This window comes from Arvicanthis niloticus, chromosome X (genome assembly GCF_011762505.2).
Source record: "Arvicanthis niloticus isolate mArvNil1 chromosome X, mArvNil1.pat.X, whole genome shotgun sequence".
Taxonomy (NCBI): domain Eukaryota; kingdom Metazoa; phylum Chordata; class Mammalia; order Rodentia; family Muridae; genus Arvicanthis; species Arvicanthis niloticus.
Genome location: NC_047679.1, coordinates 73,751,347 through 73,762,277, shown reverse-complemented (window position 1 = coordinate 73,762,277; position 10,931 = coordinate 73,751,347).

Sequence of the window (10,931 nt, the reverse complement as noted above, 5' to 3'; positions counted from 1 at the left end):
AATAAGTGACCTTTTAAAAATTGTTTTGACCTTCATTTTATTTGTTTTAAAGAAGAGAGTTCATATAAAGTAAAGTGGGCTAACATATAAGAGGAATTTTGGAAGAGGTAAAACATAATAAAAAATATAGTGCATGAAAAAAAAAAAAACAAAAAACAATCCCAACATAAAAGGGAAAAGCATCAGAAAATTTTATTCCTAGCTGAAGTGTTGTTGGTAATTTATGGCTGCTTGCACAGAAAGCCATTCTCTCTCAGGAGTGAAGCTCATAAGAGTCTACTCACACACACACAGGCAGCACTAAATAGACATTATGGATTTTAAAAGGGATAAATATATTTAAAAACATGAAATTAGGAAGGGATGGTGATGGTAGGAATAGGGAGGAATTAGACGAGAGAAAATTAAGAAATGTAGTACTCAAAGCACACTATGTTGCTATATGAAATTAATAATATAAATATTTCAAATTAACCTGTGGAAATTTGATTTACCTAGACATAATCATTCAACTCTTTCAATTTGTTTTAGTTATTAATATTCTATGCCATATGCAATCAAATAACACATTAATAATACTGATATTGCCTTTCTTCTTAATTTATAGTCAGTTTTGTTATTGTTAGTACCTCACTACCATTTTCTAAATAAGTGATCATTATTTGTGAACTTCTGCTACTTAAAAATATTTCACACCATACAAATCATTAATCTTCTCTGTAAATATTTTAGCAGATAAAGATGATGGCTTTTTCTTATGTCAGTCTGAACTGAGGAGTTAGGATCAACCTTTTCATTCTCTTATCCCCCACCCCCTGGAGATCACATCTGTGGCTACCAGAGTCACTTGTTTGGACAAGAAGTTTTGATCCTTCTGCCTTTACCATCCCAGGCCATCCACCCTACCATTATTTAGTAAGACACTCCTTACATTGAAGTGACCTCTGTAAAATGTATTGCACCATCAACTGACTCCTATGTTTTGGGGTACTTTTCTGTTTTTAGTACTTGATTATTTTTCAAAAACTTCCTCAATGATATCTTCTGCTACATCTTCAGAACCTAGCTGTTGGGTTACAAACTAGTGATACTAAATTTTCCTAGAGTGAAGAACAATCTAGTAGGATATGAATTACAAAAATGTATACCAAAGTCCAGTTCTTCATCCACATTTGTCTCTGAGGTTTTTTATTGTTCCTGTGATATCTATTCAGCTTTAAGGTTGGATTCATTAAAACACATGTCTATTAAACAGTCAGTGTGACTAAAAGTCACTTTTTAAATTGTTTTACAGTGCAGAAAATAACAAAAATCTGATTCAATATTATGATGAATGTAACCTTGGTCATGGTATATGCAATGACTACATACAACAGGTTTCTCTAGGAGAGTTATCTAAATGTTAAACTGGATACCTTGTACACAATTCTGCCACTGACAGAGCAGAGCTGGAGCTTCTGATCTAGCTGCATGAAGTTTCCAAATTATTACCTGCAGGTACTGTGGCTACTAGTTGTTGTGCTTGCAGCTCAGATTGCTCACCACACAGGAGCAGCAGCTGCTCAACAGTTTGAGCCCTTAGACAGAGCTCTACAGTTCCAAGCAGGAACACCGTCACCAGCATCCCAGAGTTTTCTGTCATCCATCAAAGAAGCTGTAGGTAGTCAGGGATCCTCTCCTTCTCAGGGTTTATTGAGTTTTAGCTTTATTCATAAAATTTTGTTTTGAGTTTTTATCATCCTCCTATTAGTATTAAAGTAGGTGGTGAGAATATCCTCTATATATTCTTGAACCTTCATTTTATTTCATTGCAGTTATATTGGTATAATTTTCATTGTTTATCATATCTGTCAATATTCTTGTCTCTAAATGATTTCTTTATAATCTCTTTTCTCATATGCTTTGCACTTTAATAAACTATTTTTTAACTTTTAAAATTTCATCATTCAATTTATATCAGTTTGGTTCTTTTAAAACATTTTTACTGTTTAAACATTTTAAGCTTTTTTATTTTTATTATGAATGAGTGCTATGTCTGCATATACACCTGCATGCCAGAAGAGGGCATTATATTCCTATACAGATAGTTGTGAGATAACAAGTGGTTGTTGGGAGTTGGATTCAGAACCCCTGAAAAAGCAGCCAGTGTTCTTAACACCTCAATTTCTGATTTTAATATCTATGTCCTAGACATTGTGGTCCTGGTTTGCAGAAGAGGTGGCCATCTTGATTGGTTACTGGACTGTGACCTCAGGGTTCTATTGTCATGGTAATATTCATGTTGTCTCTGTAAGGCCTAGCTTAGGCTGGTCTGATACTTTATCCTTTCCAGGTTACATGTTATTTAGACATCTACAGCCTTTTATTAGAAAGTAACATTTCTATGACTTAAAACTGCAAGATAGTAAACTTTTGAGGTAATTTTTCATTTCTTCTGAAACCGTTTGCTTTTTTGCCAATGTATTCTTTCTCTTTGATGCTGAACTTCCTTATCTTGTTATTATCAATGGAATTTACATAGAGTTATGAAAACAAATTCCATTCACTTTGTGTTAAACTTTAATATCCTAGTCATTGCCCATCCTAGAACTGGATTGTGACTAATGTGTTTTTCTTCTTTACTGTGAAGTGGTAACATATCGCAAAATTTAAGTTTGAGCTGTTCAACTTTCTTGGAACAGAGCATCAGTGTTATCTGAAACGACTCTGGTAAGTTGCTTTTGTATTGTTCCTCTTGGAAATTTTTAAAGAATTTACTTTGTCCTTGGTATATTAATTTTACATGTGTGTTGCGGTATGAAAACATATATACTCAGTCATATCTAAGTTTCAATGAATGTGTTTTTAATGTAGATTATTTAGATAAAAATATCATTTAACTGAGACTAATTTGAAAATATTAACTTCAATTAGATAATCAATTTATACTTTATATCTTGTTGACTGTACTCTTTTTTGAATTTTAAAAATTCATATTATTTGGCAATTCTTCCATATCTTGAAATCTAGTCCATTACTATTACTGTAACAATGTTGAGCAGGAATTGACACTAAAATCAAGTCCCTTGTCATACTGTAAGACTGGTCATATTCTCAGTATTTAAGATCCGGGTTAAATATGTTTGATCATTACATGACATCATTCTAGGCTTACATTTTCTGTACTCTTTTGTTTCTATTAAAATATACACCTAGAAATTATATGTGAATTTGATTCTATTTTGATTTTCTGTTGCTGAGGTAAACATCCTAACCAAATGTTGCTTAGACTTCAAAAGGGTTTATGTCAGATTAAACTTTCACGTAGTAATTACTTAAGGAATTTATAGAAGGAACTCAAGGCAGGCACCTGGAGTATAAATAATGGAGAAAGACTGCTTACTGATTTGCTGTTAGACTCATATTCAGGTACCTTAATGTTTTCCTCTTTCTCAAAAACTTCGTGTTCCATACAATATGTTTCAATCATATTTAATCTCTCCACCAGCTTTGCCAGAAGAACCCTTCCCTATCCATCTAATTTTGTGCTACCCCTTTAACACCCCTAAAAACCTATTTTGAATGCCACATGTTCCTTGATATATGTTCTTGCACTGGAGATTGTTCGACTTACATTCTTAGTGAAAATTGTCTCCCTCTCCCAGAAGCTAACAATTCCCAATAAATAAAAGCTAGAGGTGGGGTTGTATGTTCACTTCTTCTCTTCATACTGATATTTGGTCTGACTTGAGCTTCTGCTAGTTTTGTGCATGCTTTCCAAACTCCCGAGAGTACACATGTTAAGCTACCCTACTGTGTCCAGAAGATACTGTTTCCTTATCCTCATCCATCCGCTCTGCATCACATACTACTTTTCTCTTTTCTCTTCCACCATGCTTCATGAGACTTGGGAGGATATATTGTTCATATATATACATGTATATATATACATATATATATGTTTATATATATATATATACACACATATATATGAACATATATATATATATATGAACAATATGTGTGTGTGTGTGTGTGCTGAGTGCTGAGCTGTCCTTGTTTTTTTCCTTTTACCTTGGTCAGTTGTGAGTCTTGGTTTTAATCAGCATCTATTGCAAATAGAATCTTCTTATATGAGAGTTAATTGATGCATTGAACTATGGGCACAAGATGTCATTAATAAATGTTTTAATACTATGTAATTTTCATTAAGTAATAGTACTTTTTTCCTATGACCTGTAAACTTTTTAGGTTCTTGGTATAACATGCTGCCGCATATTGGTTTTATCTTGTGGAGTAGAATTTTATTGCTATAAAAATGTAGTTGGTTAGTCTTATGATGTTTCTGCCACTGTTAACCAGTGAACATATTTTGTCAGGACATTTAATATTGTCTCATAGCTAAGTATAATTGATGATTATCTTCTTTCTCCTGTACTTTGCCTAGCACCTTCTAGCACTATGGATATTAGTCATAGAATTAATTTTATAAGCCAGTGCCATTTGGTTCCTCCATGTTCCATGACAGTAATGTGTAGTATCCTTACCAATAGGGTCTTAGGGCCAATTCTGAAGCATAACCAAGAGCAATGATAATAGCCTGTTTTGTCAGAGGATATATAGGAACTCATTGACCAACAACCCTCAAAAAGATAAACTGCTCATTGCACTGTGTTTTTCATTTGGAAATTTATGATGTCTAGCAGAGTCATTGTATTCCCATTGTAGAGTTATGCCATTTAAATCTTTTAAATAAATATATATGTTTAAAGTTTAGCTTCTAAAATTGTTTTAGCTTCTAAAATTGTAAGTTTCCATTAGCCTATTTCCCAGTTGTTTGTGTTTTTTACCCCTCCCCATAGATGTTGTTCTATCCTAACTTACCCTTCACTAACCCAACTTACCACGTCCTGTTCCATTTACTCTCTTAATCCAATGCATTTTGTCTCCCTCATTTGGAAGTCATTTCTCATAAACCTTTAGTAAATTTTTGTCATAATCACACATATCTGGAGACTCAAAGTGAAAATCTAAAGATGAGAAGAAATGTACCATCATTTCCTTTCTACATCTGGATTAACTCACAATGATTGTTTCCACCTTCATTCATTTACATGTATATGCATTATATTTTTCTTAATAGTTGAATATCATCCTGTTGTATAAATATATTACAATTTTCTTATTCATTTATTAGTTGATGGACATCTAGCCTAATTATATTTTCTGGCTATTATGAATAAAGCAGCAAGGATGAATAGGTATCATTAGAATAGGATGTGGAGTCATTTGTATTCACCCAAGAGCCATATGGATGGACAATATGGTAGATCTATATTTACCTTTCTGAGTATTTTTCACACTTATTTTCATAGTGACTGCAGCAGGTTGCAATCTCATCAGCAGTGAATTACTGTCTCTGTTTCCACAAAACCTTGCTAGCCTTTGTCATTAGTTGTTCTCCTGATAACATGAAGGTTGAATTTCATTATTCTACATGTATGTAGCTATTCAGTTTGGCCAGCACAATATGTTGAAAGTGTCATTCACTAAAGCAGTGATTCTCATCCTAAGAAACACAACTCCTTTGGTAGTCAAATGACTCTTACACAGGGTCACCAAATCCCACTGGAATACACAGATATTTACATTATGATTCATAACAGTAGCAAACAAATAATTTTATAACAGAGGGTGACAACAGCATGAGTAATATTATTAAAGAGTTGCTTTAATAGAATCTTTAGGACCCTTAGGAAAGTTGGAATCTGAAACAATACACTGAATCTGAAGTATATTGTTGTATAAACTGTTAAAAGTCATTCAGCTGGAAGGGTATACATCATAATTCTATTGATAAATGAATTTTATTTATGAAAGTGCTATGTTGGTTTTATAATTATAACTCTGTAATGCAAATCACAGATAAGTATGAGTAATGAAACCTCCAGCAATACTTTTGTTGTTCAGGATTGTTTTGCCTATGCAATAATTTTGTATTTCCATATACAATTCCATATTATCTTTTCAATTAATATTAATAAATGTAATGAAGTTTTATGGAGATTGTGAGTTATCTATTGATTGACTTTTTAGGGTGGTTGTTTTTACAATATTTCTGTTCATTCACATTCAGGAAAGATCTTTCTGTTTTCTGGTGTCTTCTGTCATTTCAAGTGTTTTAAATTGTTCACTTTAGAAATATTTTCACTTTATTGGATAAAATTATTCCAAGAACACTTTTGAATTAATTGTTAATGATATTGTTCCCTTGATTTCTTTCTCAGTGCATTTGATTTTTGTATATATAAAGGCTATTGAATGTTTTTTTGTTAATTTTATACCCTGTTACTTTGCTGAATATATTCATCAGCTATCAGTTATAGAAGTTTTCAGGTGCCGTGTTTAAGATCTATATGTATATAGTATCATGTGTAAGTAAAGATACTTTGACTTCTTCCTTTCCTATTTGTATCCTTTTTGTCTTTATAACTTGTCTTAGTGTACTACCTAGAACATGAAGAACTATATTCAACAGGAATCTTGTCCTGTTCCTGGTTCAAGAAGAAATGTTTTGAGTATCATTCCATTTAAGATTGTATTAGTTATGGGCTTTTCTGTGAGCCAATTTTGTTATGTTAAAGTATATTCCTTGAATCTCTAGTCTTTCTTAAGTCTTTTATCATGAATCAGTATTTTGAATATTATCCAATACAAGGATTTCATTTTCTGAATTTGACTATTTGGTGTGCTGTATGTCTCTTGAATGTTGATTTTCATTTCTTTCCTTAGTGTACGGAAATTTTCTTTTATGACTTTGTTGAAAAAATGTTCTTTGATTTTGATATGGTACTCTTCTTTTATATCTGATATTTGTAGGTTTGATATATTTCAATCATTCCAGAGAATCTGTGTGTTTGTTTTCATTTGACATTTTATTGTGCTAAGTGATCCGTTTATCCATTTATCCTTGTGATCAAGATATGTTCTCTATTCCCCCTATTTCAATTTATTTGTGAGTCTTTCCTTTGAATATTTTGTTTTAATACATAAATATTTTATTTCAAGTTTTATTTTATTTTCTCTCACTTTCAGAGACTATCTTTTAGTAAAATTCTATTTTCATATTTTAAGTTGTTTACATTATTGAATTCAACTGAGCTTTCTCAATCTTCATTATGGCACTTATTCAAATCCTCTTGCCTTCTTTGATCATGTTTCTTCTTGCTGTTTTAAATTTATGGTCTTATAAATAAATCATGTAGGTCAGTTTTTTCAGTTAAAATTATCATGAGTGTTAAATTTTGATGGATAATTGTTGTTTGGGGTATTCATGTTTCTGTATTTCTGATAGGTCCTAGGCATTTGAAGTAAGGTAACTGATAATATTTATTGGTATGAAAATATTGGTCCTCTTTAGTTAAGTGGGTGTTAGAAGTCCTGTTTCCCACTACTCCAATTTGTCAGGTGGTTGACCAGCTATATGAGATTTAGAGTTCAGTCTCTGTACGATTCTGTGTGGTTGTTCAAATGGAGTTTCAGAAACGGTTCTAACTCAGTTTGTGCTAAATGAGGTTTCAGAGGCAAGAGGCAGATTGCACAGGATTCTCAGAGTCAGTCTTAAAGAGTATGAGGGTCCTGCAAAGGATTTTTTCTCAGGAAATAATTACTGCTGGAACTGGTAATATGAGTTTGGGATTCTTGCCCAGTTATGTGGTCCTCAGGCAAGTTATATATTTTCATGAAGTTGCTGGAGTAGGTATAGTGCTCTTCCCCTGGAAAGATGAAATCATCTAGTATCAGAAGTGGAAGAGGTCAGCAAAGCTATTCTAGTGTTACTGAACAGACAGGGTCATGTGAGTGTAATGTTTATAGATGGAGTTAGTGGTTGACATCTATGCTCTCTGACTGATAGTGGGGAGAGTTGAGGGTACTTGGGAGGTTTGCATAGGGTTAGCAACATAGTTTGGTGATCTTGACCTTAAGAAAATATGTAGAAAGGGGTATAGCTGACCTTATGTAGCTGACCTTATGCCTGTCACATGGGTGAGTGGATCTATTGATATGGCTATAGTGCCAATTCACTATATGGCTATAATTTGAGGCAATAATTTGCTATAATTTGAGGCAAGAACCATATGCCTGCATAGCAAATGGACTAAATGTCTACAGCATAGGTTGACAGAGTTGGCTGTGTTGGAAGAGTTGATTTGGATTGGAGAGTTTAATCTACCAGGCTAGGGATGCAGACAGGGTTGCTCTTTCTGAATAGATGGGGCTAGTAGTACAAATTGGAGCTCCTGTCTGAAGTGAGTATAGGAAAATGGTCTCAGAAAAGAAGATGAGACATGAATTTTTTAGGCAGATCACAAGAGTTTCAGCTAGCTTTTTTCATGTATGTCAAGACCACATGGCTAGGCATGGCACTACCAAGAGTGAGCTGGGTCCTCCACTATCAATCAACAATCAAGACACTCTCACAGACATGGTAACAAGTCAATGTGATCTGAGTAATCCCCCAATTTACAGTCATTGTTCTTAGATAATTAATGATATTGTCAAGTTAACAATGAAAACTAACTTCTATAATGTCTGACTATTCATAAAACTATTTAAAAAAACTATTAACTTTCTTCTTCAATATTCTGGTAGCTGTTATAAACTTGTCTCATTTACATCTTTAGTTTCATATTTTTTCTTTTATAAAAACTTCTCCTGGTCATTTTCTACTTTTCAGCATTTTCTTTAATATGCCACTATTACCACTATTTAAAATTTCAAATTAGTGCATTATTCTAAATAGATGTGATTTCATAGCATCTTTGAAATTGTTATACTTTGTTTACATTTTATTTGAATTTATATCAAATAAGGTATTAAAAGTTGAGTATTTGAACCAAAGACACTCTTATTTAGAGCATATATTCATCATTGATAATATTTTTTTAAGGTGAGGTCAGATTTCTTCCTTAGCATTCTGAGTTGCTTAGTTATCCTTCCTGTACAAAATGACTGTCATCTCTGGACAGTGTTACATTTTACTCAAAGAAGGTCACTTATTTCTGTCATTATTCTCCATAAGTGCCCACACTTGTTTATTGGGCCAAGGTTACATGATATGCCCATAAGGAATTAAGCCAGGCCAGTCAAGGAAGCTACAAGACTGAGGCTATGACAATTTTATTAAGAGCAATCAGACTTTTTTATACCAGTATAAGAAACAGGATAACGTGGCAATTACCAGGATTAATATAGTTGTAGTTGCCAGGATATGATGATGTTTGCAATCTTTACAGAGTACACAAGATTAATGAATAATAGCAGCTGTTCCATCAAGGTTGCATGATTCCTTGATGTCTAATGGAACATACAGAAAAGCACAAAGCTGCCTGGACACTTTACCACCAGGGGCAATGTTTTGATCTTTCAGAAACTGGAAAACATATTGTGTTCTAGGACTCATGGACTCTAAGCTATAAAACCTATGAGCCATGCCTTGCAAGGCAGCTAGATCAAGACAAGTTCATGACTCCCCCACAATTCTCAACTTCTCTACATGCTCCAGGTTCACTTTTGCTCTATTATGTTCTGATTATTTTTCTTCCATTCACTATGTAAACAATCATTTTAAGGTAGTCAAACAGTATTCTCTGGTGCTCCTATACCATAACTTGCATAACGTATTATTCTAATATTATTACTGCCACTTTGATTGTTATTGTTAGAGTAATATGAATGGAATTAATATAGATATTTATTCTGTACATAAGGATATTATAAATTAATATTTACATACTGACATTCAATTTTCATCTAATTGTTTAGTAGATTATATCCCATACATATAAGAACAGTCTAAGATCTCTACTGTGAGAATATTCCAGATTTTGATGTGTGTCAGTGGTAAGTCCACTAAAATCTATCTGAATGTCTTGTGCTACAGAATGGAAAAGTTATTAAGGCAATATTTGCAAAATGTTGAGCAAGTATATGACATAGAATGTTAGTTTTCTATAAGTAATAAAATAGTTTTCAGGGTTGCTTCTAAATTGAAATGGAAAGTAGAAGAAACGTATCATAAAATGGTGGTGAGAAAATATAAAAATATATAGGAAAGTATACAAATATAGATAAAGTAGTTGGTATACACAGAAGCCTGTTCAAAAAACTCATCTTCGATGATGATGATGTGGATTATGATGACAATGATAGAGAAAAAGGAAATACCACTGTGTAAAACATTTGATTCTCCAGAAATGAATACTAAAACATCAAGAAATGTTACTAAATTTATCTATGTTTGTTTTTGAAATAATATAAGCAGATGAGGAGAGAAAACTTGAAACTGTGTAATAATTGAGTTTACCATTTATAGAGAAGACAATTACACACAAACACACAGAAATACAAGCACACATACACAGACTCACAAGAAGTTAATGATAATAAAATTTATGTCTCAGCATGCAGGCCCCTGTCATTTTTATCACGAAGTATTTATCACATTAATTCGAAATCAAATACAACCCATATACCCTTAACTTTCAATACCAATATTGTATTTCAGACTACAAGGTTTTACAAAAAGCTTTCTGAGGGTTTTGGTGTAGGCATATCCTTTATTAATGCAAAGCACATACATTAAAAATTAAACAACATTGTATCCTTGTGAGGCCACAAGTAAAATTAAAATAATTTTTTGATTGTTCTAATTTAATTTGGTACCAAACAGATCCTTCATTACAAAGTTTAGATAACTTCTATCATAAAATTCCTTTAAGTGGGCACATAAGTTTCTACACAATAAAATACTATAAGTTTTTGTTCTATGATGATCTTTGGATTCTATAAGTCAGACTTACCTTCTTTCAGCAAATGTTTTATATTTTTACGGAAGTAACAGTATGTGGAAAAGTCATAGTATCTAAATTTGTCCTGTATTCTGAAATTTG